Raw genomic sequence first — 18309 nt, 5'->3', positions numbered from 1 at the left:
GCCTGTAATTCCAGAACTTTGGGAGGCCAAGGTGGGTGGATCACAAGATCAGGAGATGGAGAACATCCTGGTCAACATGGTGAAACCCCGTCTCTGCTAAAATACAAAAATTAGCTGGGTGTGGTGGCGCACGCCTGCAGTCCTAGCTACTCGGGAGGCTGAGGCAGAGGAATCACTTGAACCTGGGAGGTGGAGGTTGCAGTGAGCCAAGATCGCACCACTGCACTCCAGCCTGGTCAAAGAGCAAGATTCTGTCTCAGAAAAAAAAAAAAAAAAAAAAAAAGAGAGTAGCAAAAAATCACCATTTGATTTCTTTTCCAGCAACTATAACAAAACTGCCCAATCACTCTTCTGTCACCCAGGGAGAACAAAGAGTTATGGCCTCTGCTGCAGAGGGCCTTGGAAAATGGCCAGTTGGGGGCCTTTCTGGTGACCCTGAGGCTGAGCTTTTGAAGGGTACCATGTTTTTGAGGTCCAAGGATCAGCATCATTGCATTATATTCTGACTGCAGACACCATCTCTCCAGGGATTTATGGCAACCTGCTCATGTGTTTAGTGTGGTCATTACAAATTTTAATACGAAGTATAATAAATTTGCAGGTAATTCATTATGTAAAAGACCTTTTTATTGACTGAAATACATTAAAGTTTTTAAAACTATTTGAAATATATGTAGCAATTTTTCAACTTCTTCCTTTAAAATTTCTCTCCTATAATAATTATTCCTAAATGTTTACCCTCCTGTGAAGTCCTCAGGCCTACTCCCTTACCTTCAGCCAGTGACCTTTTATCTCCTGACTCACAATTAATGCAAGTAATAGCTCCTTAAACTTATTGCACCTATGAACTAACCAGCATCTTAGCCTTCCTTCCCAGTCCAATTAAAAATTCATCTGTCGTCCACACTGATATTTTATGCTTATGTTGTGAATTCTTTTCTTCCCATCTTGGGGGATATTCTATTAGTCATCCCCTCCTTTATCCTCAATCGCTCCTTCTCTGCTGGCTCCTTTCCCTTACCTATAAACATCATATGTGCTTCCTATTGGAAATAATAGCAACAGCACAAAACCTCCCTATGTCACCAACTCTTCTCTTGACAAGAAAAGTTTCCTGAAAAAGCTTCTTTGTTACCTTCTATTCCTCACCTCTCATTTATTCCTCAATTTAGTCTGGCTTCTGCTGCTACTATTTAGAACCACTCACATTTAGCTCACCAATGATTTCCAAATTGATATATTGATTGTTTCAGTCTTTAATTTAGTTGATCTATCCAGTATTTGATACTATTGGCCACTGATTCCTTCTTGATATTTCCTTCCTGGTTTCTAGACAACACCCTCTTAATCCCCTGCCTCTTTCTGGCCCTGGCTGTCTGTTTCTGCACTGAATCCTCTTCCTACTTATAACTTGATATTCCCTGTCTTGGGCCTACTTAAAAGAAGAAAACAGCTTTATTGAGATATAATTTACATACTGTACAGTTCACCCATTTAAGTGTATAATTAAGTGGTTTTTGGTATATTCACAGGTTGTGCAACCATCGTCAGAATTTAATTTTAGAACATTTTCATCACCCCCAAAATAAACCTATACCCATTAGCAATTATTCCCTATTCCCCTCCTTCCTTCATCCTTTAACTATAGGCAGCCACTAATCTTCATTCTTTTTTTAAAAATATGGAATGCTTCACAAATTTATGTTTCAATGTTTCATCCCTGTGCAGGGGCCACGCTAATCTTCTCTGTATCTTTCCAATTTTAATATATGTGCTGCCCAACCAAGCACTACTTTCTGGCAATAGATTTGCTGGGCCTCATTTTTGCCTATTTAGATTTTACTTGTGGGATCTCACCGTACTCACTGTTTTAGTTTACCCCCATATCATGGTTACTCTGAAATCTGCCTGTCAAATTTAGACCTCATTTTTGATCTCTAGGTTCAGAGTCACCTGCTTTTTCCTCATTTTCCCATAGATGTCCCATTGGCATCTCAAACTGAACATGTCCAAAACTGAACTCATCAGTCCTTTACCACATCTTATGCATCTCTTTTGGAGAATGGCAATATTCTCACATCCAGTCCCCAAACCCCTGCAGTTTTTCAAACTAGGAATATAGAAGATAGAATAGACGACTCCGTCATCCATCCTGCCCCATCTGTCTTCTCTTTTAAATATCTCTGGACTCTGCCTTTTGTTGTATTCCCATTGCTGTTTCTTTGGTTCAAGCCCTATAGTAAGCCTCTGGACAAGTCTCTCTGCATCCCCTTCCCCAACCCATCCACACCAATTTAATAAAGATCATTCGAAAATACAAATTAATTATTAAAACTTCTATAAGTTATGGAGACATTCAGATTTAAGTAATAGAAAACCCAACTTAAAATGGGTTATTAATAAACAGGGATTTCTATTCTCTCATAACAAGAAGGCTAGAGATGGCCACAGGCTTTGCTTGAGCAGTTCTATCATGTCATTTTCAGTATATTTGGGATAATCTGGTCATTCTCTTGTGGTTGGGGAATGGTTGGCACAGTTACAGATATGGTGTCTAAATTCAAGGAAGGAAGGAAGGGAAGGGGCAGAGCCAGCCATGGTTATTTATCAGAAAATCTGAATATTTGCCAGAAGACTTTTCAGTTAGATTTCTGCTTACCCTTCACTGGCCAGAACTGTCACAGGCCATCTGTCACTATAAAGGAGGCTTGGGATGTGAGGTTTTATCTTTCCTAGTGTCTGTAGTAGAGGTAGGCAAGGGAGAAAGAGTTGGGTAATGCATATTTCTCCCCTACTTAAAATCCTTCGGTAGCTTCCCACTTCTTTCAAGATCATAAAGTTCATTCTTAGTATAATGTCAAAGGGTTCCTTGTACTGATGTCCTGTGATAGGTCGAGTCTACCATTTGTCCACACTTCTTATAATTCTTCAAACGGACCATGATCTTTTAGGATTATTGTTTTTGTCCATGTTATTTCCAACTAAGAAAGCCTCTTTCTGTTTCTTTCCTCTCTTTTCTCATACACCTCCAACAAAAACAAAAATACTCAAAACAAAAAAAAGGGTAACTCTTGCTGTTTCTTGAAAGTCCAGTTCATAAGTTATCTCCTTAAGGAAACTTTCATGACTCCTGCCTCATAGTAACAATTTAGTTTTTTTGTTGTTGTTGTTATTGTGAGACTCTTAAAGGCAGTCTAAAACCCCAGTTCTTAGTTTAGAATCTGACACATAGTGAAGCTCAGTAAATGTTGGATGAATGAATGAATATTTGAAGTTTTCTACAAGTCAGTTTCATTCTCAATTCTCATGAATTTGCTAACTTCCCCAAATATCCTGTATCCCTCTTTTCCTTAAGGGGAAAGAGACAGATGCTTTTCATATTGTATCTTATTTTTATTTATTTATTTGAGACAGGGTCTCTCTCTGTTGCCCAGGCTGCAGTACAGTGGTGTGATCTCAGCTCAGTGCAACCTCTGCCTCCTGGGTTCAAGTGATTCTCCTGCCTCAGCTGCCCGAGTAGCTGGGATTACAGGCACTCACCACCACGCCCAGCTAATTTTTATATTTTTAGTAGAGACAAGATTTCACTGTGTTGGCCAGGTTGGTCTTGAACTCCTGACCTCATGTGATCCACCTGCTTTGGTCTCCCAAAGTGCTGGGATTACATGCGTGAGCCACTCTGCCTGGCCCCGTATTTTATTTTAAACATATAGTTATACCTTACTTATGTCTTACCCTGTGTTTACTTCATGGATACACAGATCAGACACTTTAGAAAATGAGTTGAAATTGGCCGGGCGCAGTGGCTCATGCCTGTAATCCCAGCACTTTGGGAGGCCGAGGCGGGCAAATCACCTGAGGTTGGGAGTTTGAGATCAGCCTGACCAACATAGAGAAGCCCCGTCTCTACTAAAAATACAAAATTAGCCAGGTGTGGTGGTGGGCCCCTGTAATCCCAGCTACTTGGGAGGCTGAGGTGGGAGAGTCGCTTGAGCCTGGGAGGTGGAGGTTATGGTGAGCTGAGCTGAGATCGTGCCATTGCACTCCAGCCCGGGCAACAAGAGTGAAAATCCATCTCAAAAAAAAAAAAAAGAAAATGAGTTGAAAATATCCCTGACTTTTTTTTTTTTTTTTTAATTGAAGGGACTTTCATCCTTTGAGAGTTTTAAATCAAAGTTTGATATTTAATGTTTGTATTTCAATTTGTAATCTAAAAATAATTCTGAATTATTTTGTAACCATTTTACCTTATAACCAGTACTGTCATCCAATTCCAATTCCTGAATTTGTGTTTTATTTACAGTCACATTAGTGCCAAGTGGTATTGCTTTAACTGTCATAAGCTTAAAAGGAAAGATTTGAGGCAATTTTTATGTATAATTTATGCATTCATGCCAAATGAGAGCCAAATGCTGTGCTTTGGTAATCTGTTTAACTAATTTTGAGAAATGTGGTGGTATATTTGGATAAAGAGCGTCAGAAATGGCAAATATTGGACCGGATATGGTAGCTCATGCCTGTAATCCCAGCACTTTGGGAGGCGGAGGCGGGGGAATTGCTTGAGCTCAGGAATTCGAGACCAGCCTGGGCAATATAGCAAAACCTTGTCTATACAAAAAATAATTTAAAAATTTTGTCGGGCATGGTGATGTGCTCCTGTAGTCCTAACTACTTGGGAGGCTGAGGCGGCTGACTGCTTTTAAGCCCAGGAGTTCGAGGCTACAGTAAGCCATGATCATACCACTGCACTCTAGCCTGGGCAGCAGAGCAAGGCCCTATCTCTTAAAAAAAAAAAAAAAAAAAAAAAGAGAGAGAGAGAAATGGCAAATATTAGAGTAAATATAGAGCACAAATTATAACATTGTCCTGTGGGGTGTATAAAATATATAGATATTTGACACCTTTAGTGTAAAGAATGGCAGGGGAGTAATGGAATTCCTATACATTTGCAAAGTTTCTACATTTTATGTGAAGTGGCATATTAACTTAGGTAGAATGAAAAGTTAAGGATGCATATTTTAACTCTCAGAGCAACTAATTAAAAAAAGCAAACCCAAGAGATAAACCCAACTAGAACTTCTAAAACATATCCAAATGACCTGAAGAAGGCAAGAAAAAGGGAACACAGGAACGAAAAACCAGAAGAGACAGATTGAAAATAAATAATAAAATAATAGACCTAAATCTAATAATATCAATAATTACATTAAATATTAATGGGCCAAACACTCCAGTTATGAGACATAGATGACCAGAATCAATAAATAGCAGGGCCTAACTATATGCTATTTACAAGAAATTCACTTTAAGTATAAAGACATAGACTGAAAATGAATGGATGGAAAAAATATAAATGATGCAAACAATAATCATAAGAAGATTAGAGTGGCTATATTAATATTAGGTAAAGTAGATAATCAAGGCAAATGGTATTAACAGAGACAAAGAGGGATGTTCCACAATGATGAAAGGACCAATCATTCTGGAAGACATTATCATAAATGTGTATCTAACTAATATAAACCTAACCTGAAAAGTATGACATAAACATTTCAAAAGTAAAGGCAGAATTAGACAGTGCTGTAATCATAGTTGGTGATCAACAGAGTTTATAAGCATACCTCTTTCAGCAATTGATAGAACATCCACACAGAAAATCAGTAAAAATGTAGGTAAAGATCTAAACAACTCTACCAACTATCTTGACCTAACCGATACCTCTAGAAACACCACACTCATTGGCCAGGCGCGGTGGCTCATGCCTATAATCCTAACACTTTGGGAGGCCGAGGTAGTAGGATCATTTGAGCCCAGGAGTTTGAGACCAGCCTGGGCAACATGACAAAACCCTGTCTCTCCAAAAATACAAAAATTAGCCAAGCTTAGTGGCATGCACTATAGTCCCAACTACTTGGGAGGCTGAGGTGGGATGATTGATTAAGTCTAAGTGGGTGAAGTTGTGGTGAACCATGATAGCACCATTGCACTGCAGCCTGGGTGACAGAGCGAGACCCTGTCTTAAAATAAATAAATAAATATTTGTAAAGAAACACCATACTTACATGACTCATTCACGAAGACAGAGTATATTCTGGGTCAGAATACAAGTCAGAATTAATTTAAAGGATTGAAATAATACAGATTATATAGTAATCAGTAATATCTCCAAGAAAACCTCAAATATTTATAAATTAAATAACATTCTTCTAAATAATTCATGTATCAAAAAGGAAACAATAAAGGAAATTTAAAAATATTTTAAACTAAATGATAATGAAAACACAGTATCTCAAAATTGTGGGGTGCAGCCAAAGCAGTGCTCAGAGGGAAACATATAGGTTTAACTGCTTATCTTAGAAAAGAAGGAAAGTCTAAAATCAATTAACAAAGCTTCAACCTTGAGAAGTTGGAGAGGATGTTGGGGGGAAAAGCAAACTAAACACAAAATAAGTAGAAAGAAGGACATAATAAAGGTAAGAGCAAACATGGATATAATTGAGAAGAGAAAACCAAATTAGACTCTTAGATCAACAAAGTTTATAAACTTCTAGCTAGACTGATCAAATCACTGGTATGACAAATGAAAGAGAGGGTATAACTATGGAACCCACAGACATTAGAAGGGTAAGAAAACTGGTTGCAGTGGCTCATGCCTCTAATCTCAGCATTTTGGGAGGCTGAGGTGGGAGGATCACTTGAGCCCAGGAGTTCAAGACCAGTCTTGGCAACACAATGAGATCCCAACTCTTCAAAAAGAGAAAAAAAAAGAAAAAAAAAGCCAGGCATGGTGGCTTGCACCTGCAGTCCCAGTTACTCCAGAGGCTGAGGTGGGAGGATCTCTTGAGCCCAGGAGGTCAAGGTTGTAGTGAGCTGTGATTGCACCACTGCACTCCGCCCTGGGTGACAGCAAGACCCTGTCTCAAAATAAAGTAAATAAAAAGAAAAAAAAAAGGATAAAAGAATATACTATACAACTTGATGCCCACAGAAGTGACAAATTCGATTAAATGGATTTTTTTTGAAAAATATAACATTAACATTGCTACAAAAATGTAAAACTAAGATGGCTTATTATTATGAAAATAGTTCTTTACTTTGTGGATTCCTAAAAGAGTCTTGTGGACCCCAGAGGTTTATGGACCACATTTTGAGAATTGCTGCTTTAGATGGGTGCAGTTTATTATATGTACCTTGTATCTCAGTGAAGTTGGTTAAGAAATATATATGTACATATTTTTATATATATGCATAAAAATATATTGCATAAAATGTGTGTGTATATATGTATATATGTGTGTGTGTGTGTGTGTGTGTGTATATATATATGGGGGTAATGTGGAATTTATTTTACTTTAAGAAGTTTCTGTCATTTTGAGTGTATAAAACATTGCCTGACAGTATATTTAAGACTATGACATTTTTGATAGTATGATTGAGACTTTTTTTAATTCCATTTCTGCTAGACTTATTTATATAATTTTTTTTTTTTTTTGAGACAGAGTCTTGCTCTGTCACCCAGGCTGGAGTACAGTGGCACGATCTCGGCCCACTGCAAACTCCACCTCCCTGGTTCAAGCGATTCTCCTGCCTGAGCCTCCTGAGTAGCTGGGATTACAGGTGCCCGCCACCACACCCAGCTAATTTTTTGTAGTTTTAGTAGAGACAGGGTTTCATCATGTTGGCCAGGCTGGTCTTGAACTCCTGACCTCAAGTGATCCAGCCGCCTTGGCCTCCCAAAGTGCTGAGATTACAGGTGTGAGCCACCACGCCCGGCTGCTTATTTATATAATTTTTATTGGAAGAGTAATCTATAGACATCTATAAAAATAAAATAAATATAAAAAAGAAATAAAAACAAAATGCAAAAACAGTGAAAATGGTTTGACCAACTTATAAGGACAGCAGAAAATTTATAAGGAAAGCCTAGATATAAGGGGAACTTTCTAATCTTTATGTAAGTAATTTTTCTTATCGATTTATGTTTATCTGTAGCTCTTTATTTATCTATCCCCCCATCTGTTCATTCACGTATCCATCCATTCATCCAGCCATCCTTCCTCCTTGTGCATATTGTATCATGCCTTAGAACTACTCTCATACCAAGATCTTGAATTCTGACATGTCCTTCTCTGATCATACCCCCTTCTGTCTCTGGACCTTATTGTGAGCTCTTAATGAGTTTCCTTCTTACCTTCGTCAGGACTGAAATCTTCTTTGGGGGTCAGCCTGTCATTACCTTCTTATTTAATGTCACTTGGCAGTCTGCTCACTATAGACCCTTGGATCAACAGTTTTGAGAAACTTTGTTATTCTCACTTCACTCATGCAATTAATTAGTCCTTCTGCCACAGTGACTTTGCCAACTCCCAGACTTGGTGACTGCTTTTCTATTCTTGTGCCTGGGAGGCATATCCTTATTGGACAACTTCACCAAACTCAACCATTTGATTCATTATGCTGTCTAGCAGTCATCACTGCCCTTTTGTAGTGTATCAATTAGCTGCTTCTTTGTAACAAACCATTTAAAACTTAGTAACTTAGACATTAATCATTTAGCTCACAATTCCGTGGGTTGGTGATCTGGGCTGTGCCCAGTTGGGCACTTGGTCTGGTCTGAGTCAGGCTTGGCTCATCACAGCTGGAAGTCACCCAGGTGTCTTTGATGAGCTCTGGCTGACTCACGGTTTTCCTCTGCTTGGTCTCTCCTCTTCCAGTGAGCCAACCCAGGTTGGTTCACATGTGGTTAGATTTGGGTTCCAAAAGTAGCAAGAGTGGAAGTGCCTGAGGCCTCTTGAAGTCTGGACTCTGGGCTTGTACAGTGCCTCTGTTGACACATTGTTTTGGGCAAAGCAAGTCATAGTGGGTAGAGAAGAGTCCTGATAAGAGGAGTTACATAGTATTGTGGCCATTTTTGCAATCTACCGTAGGTAATCTTTTGATTTATTTTTGGTTTGCTACTGTCTGCTATCCCTAAAGTACTCATGGTAAGCTTTTTCTGTTTTTTTCCCTGGACAGTCTTTTCCAATTTCTTGGCTTTCATATGTATGGAAATTACTTCTACCAGACGTCTTTAGGCCCAGCTTAGTTTTTCAAAAATTTCAGACTGGGTGCTGTGGCTCATACTTGTAATCCCAGTGCTTTGGGAGGCTGAGACAGGAGGGTTGCTTGAGGACAGGAGTTCAAGACCAGTCTGGGCAACATAGTGAAACAAAAAATAAAAAAATTAGCTGGGCATGATGGTATGCACTTGTTGTCCCAGTTACTCAGGAAGCTGAGATAAGGAGGATCACTTGAGCCCAGGAGTTTGAGGCTGCAGTGAGCTATGATCATGCCACTGCATTCCAGCTTAGGCAACAGAGCAAGAATCTGTCTCAAAAAAAAATTTTTTTAAAAACATATGTATAGAGAGAGAGAGAGAGAAAGAGAGAGGTGTAATTTCTAGTTTTAGAATATTTTTCGTCATCCCCAAAAGATTTCTCATGCCTGTTTGCAGTCAATCTCTGTTCCAATCCCTAACCCCATGCTACTTTCAGTATCTATAGATAGTGCCTCTCCTGGACATTGCATATAAGTAGAATCATATAATATGTAGTCTTTCACATCTGGCTTCTTTCATGTAGCTTAATGTTTTTGAGGTTTGTCCATGTTGTAGTATGTATCAGTAGTTTGTTCATTTTTATTGCTGAATAGTATTTCATTCTATGAATATACCATACTTGATTTATCCATTTACCAGTTGATGGACATTGGCGTTTCTCCCTAATGGTTAGCTATTACAAATAGCACAGCTATGAATATGTGCTTAAAACCATTGTGTGGACATATATTTTCATTTCTCTTGGGCAAATACCTAGGAGTAAAATTGCTAGGTTGTATGGTAAGTTTAATTTTTAAAGAAATTCTCCAGTTGTTTTTTTAAATGGCTGTACGATTTAATATTCTCATCAGCAGTGTATGTGGGGTCCAGTATCTTGACATCCTTGGCAATACTTGTTACTGTCTGTCTTTTTTACTATAGCTATTCTATTGGATATGTAGTGATAGCTCCGAGTTTTGATTTGCATTTCCCTAAAGATTAATGATGTTGAGCATCTTTTCACATGGTTTTTAGCTATTCATATATCTTCTCTGGTGAAGTGTTCAAATCTTTTGTCCATTGTAAAATTGATTTTTTTTCTTACTGAATTTTAAGAGTTCTTTGTAAATTCTGGATACAAATTCTTTAATAGATATATAGTTTGCATATTTTTATGGTCTGTGGTTTGTCTTTTCATTTACTTAATGCTGTCTTTTTAAGTGCAAAGTTAAAAATTTTAATAAGTCCAATTTATCAATTATTTTTCTTTATGGATTATACTTTGGTGTCATTTCTAGGAATTGTTTGCCTCATCCAAGATAATAAAATAAGTTTCCTGCTGCTTTTTTTTCAAGGCAATTTAGTTTTGGTTCTTACATATAGTTTGACTTTTTCTCTGTTTTTTTTGAGTTTGTAAATTGCTGGTATTAGTTTTTTAAAAATATTTGAAAGATTTCACCAGTGAACCCATTTGGGGCTGGTGTTTTCTCTGTGGGAAGATAATTTTAAGTTGTTAATTCCACTTCTTTACTTTTATGTGCCTATTCAGATTACTTTTCTTCTTGAGTCACTTTGGTAATTTTTGCCTTTCTAAATGGTTCATTTCATCTAAGTCATCTAGTTTGTTGGCCTAAAGTTGTTTATGGTATTCTCTTTTGCTCTTTTTAATTCTGTATGGTTGATAGTACTTTCGGATTCCCTTTTTGTTTGTCTAGCCAAAAAGTTGGGGCTTTTGTTATCCTGTCGTGTTGCACACTTCTGTGACCGCACTTGCATCCAGGAAGGAAGATAAAAACCAAACATAAAGGAATAGGAGTTTGCCCTGCCTGTGGTATTGTTTAGGGGCTGTGAGAAAAGAAAAAAAAAATGAGTGATTTCTGTACTTTCTCTGAGTCTTAAGAATTCTTCTTCTCACCCCGCTACCCAGAATTAGGGCACTTTTTCTGGAGCTCTGTATCTGAACCTCAGTACCCATTTCTGGGTTTCAGGCTGCACTGCTGCATTGCATTCAGTCTGGCGAATAATGGAGGTCAAAAATGGCAAACTCACCACTGGTTTTCATATACTTTGAATTTTGGCCTTTTTACTTCAATTGGCCTGCTGCTGTTTACGTTTCAGAATCCTCAAGTAGCTGCTCAATGCATTCTATTCAGTTTTACAGCTGCGTTCAATGAGAGACGTGCTTATTCTACTTTATTGTACTTGGGAACACGAACTGACTTTAACTAGTCTGTCCTCCATCCACTTCCAGCCTGTTACTTTTCTCTTTTTATTTATTTACCCTTTAGAAAATCTTGTAGGATTTTGACAGTTGGTAAGATGATGCTGGTAGAGATGTGTATTGCTACATATAACTCATGAAATACTGAAGATTCCATTTATTTTACCATTATACAAATTTTTTAGGAATCAAACATCAATAGATTTTTCATTTTGGAAAAGTTTCTTATTTTTTTGGTCCAATCTCATTATTCTTTTTTTTTTTTTTCTTTTTTCTTTTTTTGAGACAGAGTCTCGTTCTGTCACCAGGCTGGAGTGCAGTGGTGTGATCTCGGCTCACTGCAACCTCTGCCTCTGGGGTTCAAGCAATTCTCCTGCCTCAGCCTCCTGAGTAGCTAGGACTAGAGGCCCGCACCACCATGCCCAGCTAATTTTTGTATTTTAGTAGAGATGGGTTTTCACCATGTTGGCCAGGATGGTCTCGATCTCTTGACCTCGTGATCCGCCCGCTTTGGCCTCCCAAAGTGCTGGGATTACAGGTGTGAGCTACTGTGCCCGGCAGTCTCATTATTCTTTATATTTTCTGCATTTCTCTCCAACTTCTGTACATAAAATAGATTGAGATTACAGAACTACTTTCAGATTTTAAAGAAAACAATATGTATCTCTTCATGTTTACTGATGAGTTTACAAAGAGTAGAAATTTCACATTAAGAAGTAATTAAGCAGTAGACCATTAACAAGTTTTAAATAACTAACTGACCAACTTTGAAGAATCATTAAAAGAATATTAAATAAGTATATTCCTGCTACTGCCCACTCTGCAGTGAGCTGCACGCAGCAGGCAGCAGGCAGTTGCGAGCATTTCAGACTGGTCTAGAGTGTGACTGCCTCTTGTTTTAAAAACGGTTGTGGGGCATCCCAAAGTGAATCCCAAATACATTTTTAATTGTTTAGACTCTCTTGAAATATTTGGATTACCTAGCTGTATGTCTGAATCATCAGCTATTCTGGGTGGGAGATAAAATTGGGAAATTTTGGCTGGCTACTGCTATATTACAATTTGTCTAGAAACCTCAGTTAGTAATGGACTCAAGCATGCCTTGAGCTGTTCGCTGAGAAACTATGGCAACGGGCCTTTTAATTAAAGCTGAAGTAGTGTGTGTAGCTTAGGAAAACAGAGATACTGCCAATTGATAGGGTGACAGTATGGGAATCATCCATGAAGCTAACAAGAAATTTCTTTTTAGATATAGTTAACTCTTTTTTACCTAAGTTGTTCAAAGAAACACTAGTAAACTCTTTTAGTGGACATCAATATTTGGCTTTGGAATATGTTACAATATTTTTTAAAGAATATATAGCTTCCTAATTTTTTTAAGAATAATATTAAAATTATTTTGTGTTTTCTGAGTATATGTTAAACTGAGAGTTGGAAGTTATTGGAAGGGTCAGCCTAGAGGCATCTTTAATGTCAGAGGGCAGCCAATCTGAGATAGTCCACAAAACCAATGATCTCTCCATTTTGGTGATGGAGACGTTAGTGTGCCTTCATTCTCTCTCTCCATGTCATATTCTCTCTCTCTCTCTCTCCCCCCCTTTCTCTCTCTCACTATATATATATATATAAAATATATAATATATAATATATATATTTTATAGGTATATAAAAGTGCACTAGTGGGCTGATGATTGACAAATTAGTAAACTGTCCCCCTCTTGAGCTAACGCATTTACAGGCAGTGTGCTGGAATTTATAAGCCCAGACCATAACAAAAAGTAATTTATTATTGTTAGCTTTCCAAATTAAAAAAATAAAAACTAAGTAGAAAAGCAAGAGTTGTCATTTTTTAAGGGTCAAGTATGTGTTATGCTAACAACCCCCCGTGATGGGCAGATTCTATTATCCCTTTGGTAGGGGCTGAGGAGGGGGAAAATTTCAGTTTATGTGTGTTGTTTTAGTATCCCATCTTAAAAAGTGTCCCTGTTTGAGGATAAATTGCAGTCACCTGGTGAAGGCAATAGCTGGAAAGATGCGTAGTGTCTAATTAAATAAAATGTTCTACTCAGCAGGCTGAGACGGGAAGATTTTTAGGAGCCAGGAGTTTGTGACCAGCCTGAGCAACATAGTGAGATCCCCGTCTCTAAAAAATAAAAAAAAAAATGTATATATATAAAATAAAACAAAATGTAATAGTGACAAATGTAAAAGCCGCTAAGCCAGAGACAATGTAGGAATTGGCTCTTACAAAAGCCTGTTATCCGGTTTCCTTGGCTTTGGGTTTCAGTTCACTTTTTATGATACTATTGGCAGAGTAAGCTATCTAAAATAAGATCTGATCTTCCACTCCTTTTGCTTAATGGCTTTTCTTTGCTTAATGGCTTCCCGTTGCTTGCAGGATAAGTACGCCCTTTCTTGGTATCAACTCCCACATACCTCTAATGCACACCTTAAACTCAAACAAGACCCAGCTGCTTGGTTCCCTGCCCCATTCTGTTTTCATGCCATTGCTCATGCTGGAATCCCTCTATTCTACTTTTTTTGTTGTTGTTGCAAACTACTGTTTCTACTTAAAAATGAGGATTAAACATCATTTTCTTCTTTCTTTATCTCACATTCTTCCCTTAGTCTTCCTGGACATTCTCCCCTCTTGTTATCGAACTGAACTAACTGGGGCCTGCTCACCTGGTGCGGTAAGGCCAAACATCCACACTGAGGTTTGCAGTGGAAGAAAGGAGGGCATTTATTTGCAGGGTGCCAAGCAAGGAGAATAGGGCAACTTATGCTGAAAGACCGGATCTCCTCAATGGCTTGCAAGTCGAGTTCTTAAGGCATGGTTAAGTTTTAGGAAAGCAGAAGTTACAGACAAAATCATAAATCAATATGTGGAGGTTACACATTGGTTTGGCCTACAAAGGGTGGGATATCTTGAAGTGGGGGCAGGTCATAGGTAGATTCAAAGATTTTCTGGTTTGCAATTGGTTAAGGAAGGGAAGCTTTGTTTAAGATCTGAGTCAGCAGAAAAGATTGTTAGCTCTGGTTTGTGGTGTGACTTCTTTCAGACCCATCAGGAAGAAATTTACAGCAAAGAGAAGTGGTCAGAGATCAGTCATCAGTTCCTCCTATCTGAGGTCTACATGCTGTTCGGTGGGGGTCTGGGTTTCTGAAAAACAACTCAGGAACATATGTTAAGATTTTTTCTTTACTTTCTATAGATAACCAAACATTGTATTATTTTAACTTCCTTGGATATTGTTTTAAGTTACTGTTACCTTCTTGCTTATCTAGTTGCTCATTTATTTCTCAGGGAGAGCTAGGTACCTGGAAATTCCCTTGAGGGAACTCAGGATTTTCCATTATTTCTACGCTTGGGACTCACAGACCCCTAAGAAGTGTCCCTGCTCCATCTCACTCTGGGACCGGATGAGGGCACCAGATATGGAGATTTACACACCAAGGCAGGTGGTATGTAATTTTTATCTTGTTTCCATAGCCTTGTGTGGCATCTGGCATGGAATAGGCACTGACTATTTGTTGAATATTTGACGTTGGCTAAATATTTGATGTATATAGGAATGGAATTAAGTGAGTAAACTAGAGTTACCAGGCATATTTGAGAAAACACAGAGTAGTTGAACTTCAGTTCAGCTGTTTTCCCTCCTCCTTCTCTCCCACCCTTCTCTTGCCTCCCGGCTGCCTGTTCCTCCTATGCCTGTTCTGTGGCTTCCCAGAATACCTTGGTCAAGGAATTACTCTTCCCTTAAATGCCCCTCTATTAGTCCACTTCCATTCTGCTGATAAAGACAAACTCGAGACTAGGTTTGGAAGACTTTTTCTGGAAGAAAAAGAGGTTTAATTGGATTTAAAGTTCACATGGCTGGGGAGGCCTCAGAATCATGGCGGGAAGCAAAAGGCACTTCTTACACGTTGGTGGCAAGAGAAAATGAGAGAGAAGCAAAAGCAGAAACCCCCGATAAAACCATCAGATCTCGTGAGGCTTATTTACTACCACGAGAACAGTCTGGGGGAAACCACCCCCATGATTCAAATTATCTCCCACTGGATCCTTCCCACAACACATGGGAATTATGGGTGTACAATTCAAGATGAAATTTGGGTGGGGACACAGAGCCAAACCATATCATTCAGCCCCTGGCCCCTCCTAATCTCGTGTCCTCATGTTTCAAAACCAATCATGTCCTCACATTTCAAAACCAATCATGCCTTCCCAGCAGTCCCCCAAAGTCTTAACTCATTTCAGCATTAACCCAAAAGTCCAAAGTCTCATCTGAGACAAGGCAAATCTCTTCTGCCTATGAGCCTGTAAAATCAAAAGCAAGCTAGTTACTTCTTAGATACAATGGGGGTGCAGGTATCGGGTAAATACAGCAGTTCCAAATGGGAGGAATTGGCCAAAACAAAGTGGTTACAAAGGCCCATGCAAGTCCAAAATCCAGCAGGGCAGTCAAATTTTAAAGCTCCGAAATGACCTTCTGTGACTCCAGGTCTCACATCCAGGTCACACTGATGCAAGAGGTGGGTTCCCATGTTCTTGGGCAGCTCTGCCCCTGTGGCTTTGAAGGGTACAGCCTCCCTCCTGGCTGCTTTCACAGGCTAGTGTTGAGTGTCTGCAGCTTTTCCAGGCCAACAGTGTAAGCGGTTGGTGGATCTACCATTCTGGGGTCTGGAGGTCGGTGGCCCTCTTCTCACAGCTCCACTAGGCAGTGCCCCAGTAGGGACTCTATGTGGGGGCTCTGACCTCACATTTCCCTTCTGCACTGCCCTAGCAGAGGTTCTCCATGAGTGCCGTGCCCCTGCAGCAAACTTCTGTCTGGGCATCCAGGCATTTCCATACATCTTCTGAAATCTAGGCAGAGATTCCCGAACCCCAGTTCTTGACTTCTGTGCACTCACAGGCTCAATACCACATGGAAGCTGCCAAGTCTTGGGACTTGAACCCTCTGAAGCCACAGCACTCTTTGGGGACACAGAGCCAAACCATATCAGCCCCTGAGCTTCCAAAATACCCTTTGCCTTTCTTTCCCAAACTTCTACCCTCAACTCCAATCAAAATGCCATTTCTATACTGAGGAATGCAGCTAGATATAATTAGGAGATTATCACATCAACCTAATTTATGCCAAGCTATAAATGACTGACAGTGAGGCAGCAGGAAGTGTTTGGATTTTGAATTCCATAATATAAGTGATTGATTTGGTGTTCAAATTTCTGACTGTGTGTATAACCTTCTCTTTCACATAGTATATTAATGCCATCCTAAACATGTTTTCATGCAAGGGTTTTGGATTATGTCATGCAATCGTGACAAAGGAATATTCTGAGAGCTGCCTGCCTGTAACCAGTTTCAGCAACATTGCTGTCTTTGTTCAGCAGCATTTGTGCAATTATTTGAATATTTTATTGCTTTTTCATATCTTTCTTATATAAATGAATGAACACTAGAAAAATTACTGATAATGCTGGTGATGGGAAATTAGGTCTCATATAGCAATTCACTTCCGATAAAGATATAAAAGATCAGGTGAGCCAGAAAGAAGAAATTCTTAGCTTCAAGTGGATACTCTCTGAATTAAAGCCTGTCTAGAATCTGTTTTATTGGTAGAAAAAGAAGCAAAAGCAAGGAACTGTATGGAATTCTGGAACTCTATCATTGAATATTGTATACAAAAAGGAAGATATAACTAAAGATTTTTAATCCTATATTTTAGTTTTTGGGCCCTGAAATCCAGTTTCTCATGAGATTCCTACACATTTCATTTTTTTGTGTGTTTTCAAGAAAACATTTTACGCACAAGACAGGCTGCTGGTAAAAGGTTAGGAAAAATGCCTGGGTTTCCTTCAAGCTGTCCTTCTTCGAAGTCATTAATTCTTGCCTTAGATCTTTTCAACAACTGGAATCTAGGTAATAGCTTTGCTGCAGCTACTTTAGTAGATCCCAAAGTTAGGGCCCTGAAAAACCAAGATATGGCATGGGCCTGTTGGCTAGGCACTGAGTGCTACAAGGTGAGGCCAGAGGTCTGCAAACCATCATCACCTTCCTTACCTTTTGGTGTCCTTACCCATACACAATTACCAGATCCTGGAGGCCAGGTCACTTTGTGCCATTAGTTCTGAAGGGCTTGGTCTTATTAACCCAACTGAGAGGAGCTTCTGTCAGAAACTTAAATGGAATACAATCAAGTTGAATAAGACTTGTCTCTACCTTTGAGGAGTTCTCTTTTCATTTCCTTTATCTTACAGTGATGGGTGATCAGATAAGAAATGAATCATTCATTGAATTTAGTGTTGATGCTTCTTTTCTTCTCTTGATGCTTCTTTTCTTCCCTTCTTTGGCTATACCTGCATTTATCTGAGAGTTTTCTATACGTTTTATATAGAATTAAGGGTAAATTGGGTTTATTAACATTTCATATATGTTTTGTATAGAATTAAAGGGTAAATTGGGGGATTAAAAATGTAGTGTGGCAACCTTTGCTGTTATTGTTTTTATTTGTTTGATTTTTGAGAAGGTAAAACATTTACATGATTCAAAAATCAAAGCATATAAAAGTATATCAGTGAGAATTCTTTATCTCATTCTTGTTTTTTATTTCTGGAAGAGGAAATCTTCTAAGTAATGACTATTCTTAGTTTCTCTTAAATCCTTTCATTATTTTTCCGTACACAAGGAAATAAAAATATATTTTATTTTACCCTTTTTATATGGATAGTAGTATATTGTATACACTGTTTTGCATCTTGTTTTATTCACTCAATGTATCTTGAAGAGCTTTCCATAGAGAAATACTTCTTTTTATAGGTGCATAGTATTCTATTGGGTGCGTGAACATAATTTAGCTAATCATCCGCCTATTAATGTATTTGGGATTTTTCTAATCTTTCATTATTACAATCAATGCTGAAATGTAAAACCTTAGCCTTTTACATGTGTGCAAATGTTATCTGTGGGATAAATTCCCAGAAGGAGAATTATGGAATCAAATATTTACAT

At 38.5% G+C, this 18309-nt stretch overlaps 1 protein-coding gene and 1 pseudogene across 9 annotated transcripts in view; one reads left to right on the top strand and one right to left on the bottom strand.

The window, feature by feature from the left end:
* The window catches only part of DST (dystonin), a 482223-nt gene that overhangs the window by 7325 nt on the left and 456589 nt on the right, over positions 1 to 18309 (top strand). The window lies entirely within an intron of this gene.
* LOC112133968 (U6 spliceosomal RNA) lies at positions 1676 to 1790 on the bottom strand (annotated as a pseudogene).

This window comes from Pongo abelii, chromosome 5, assembly GCF_028885655.2.
Source record: "Pongo abelii isolate AG06213 chromosome 5, NHGRI_mPonAbe1-v2.0_pri, whole genome shotgun sequence".
In the NCBI taxonomy this organism is placed as follows: domain Eukaryota; kingdom Metazoa; phylum Chordata; class Mammalia; order Primates; family Hominidae; genus Pongo; species Pongo abelii.
This window is presented reverse-complemented; position numbering and strand designations above follow the sequence as displayed.